Genomic DNA, 709 nt, shown 5'->3' with positions numbered 1-709 from the left:
GTTTGGTTCATTAATATCTGATAATCATTCATAAATCTACATTTAGCTGGTGCAGTTGGCATGATTTTCTGTCTTTTCCTTCATGCTAAAACTAGATATTGTTTTGCTATAGATATAAACTATTGCGCGGTATATTCTCCGGGTTCCTTGCTTCTTATTTCATCAAGCCGTAAGAGCCTGTTCACACGAGGTAGTACCTACATAGTCATTGTTTTTCTTTGGAATCGTCCAGACGTAACCGCCGCAGTTGCAAGATCAGCCTCGTAAACGCACGATTTGCAGGCGTGTCGAGATATATATAAATGAATGCCATCGTTCACACAAAGCGGTGAACCGCGCCTTTTGAGGACACAGGCACCATCATTGGGTGTATGCCAACCAGTGTATGGCAACCCTGGCCACCACATGGACTGATCGCCGTGATTGGTCAATAGAAGTAATGGATTGAAATGCAATACTTTGCATCCACTTCACTGTCATATGGAACATAGAATGCCATATTCTAGTTTATATATAAACATATTTATATCAATAAAATGATACGGTAAAGGATTGCAATGAAAGACAATAGTAATATTATCCTTCATAATGGTGTTGGTTGAAAATGTCATTGATTCGTTCCAGGGGTTCAAAATGCCCCGTGTGAACAGGCCCTAAAGAAGGAGTCGATCTTTCAGCTGTATATAGTCTCATATTAATACAAACGAGC

Source organism: Penaeus monodon, chromosome 32 (genome assembly GCF_015228065.2).
Source record: "Penaeus monodon isolate SGIC_2016 chromosome 32, NSTDA_Pmon_1, whole genome shotgun sequence".
Taxonomy (NCBI): domain Eukaryota; kingdom Metazoa; phylum Arthropoda; class Malacostraca; order Decapoda; family Penaeidae; genus Penaeus; species Penaeus monodon.
This window is presented reverse-complemented; position numbering follows the sequence as displayed.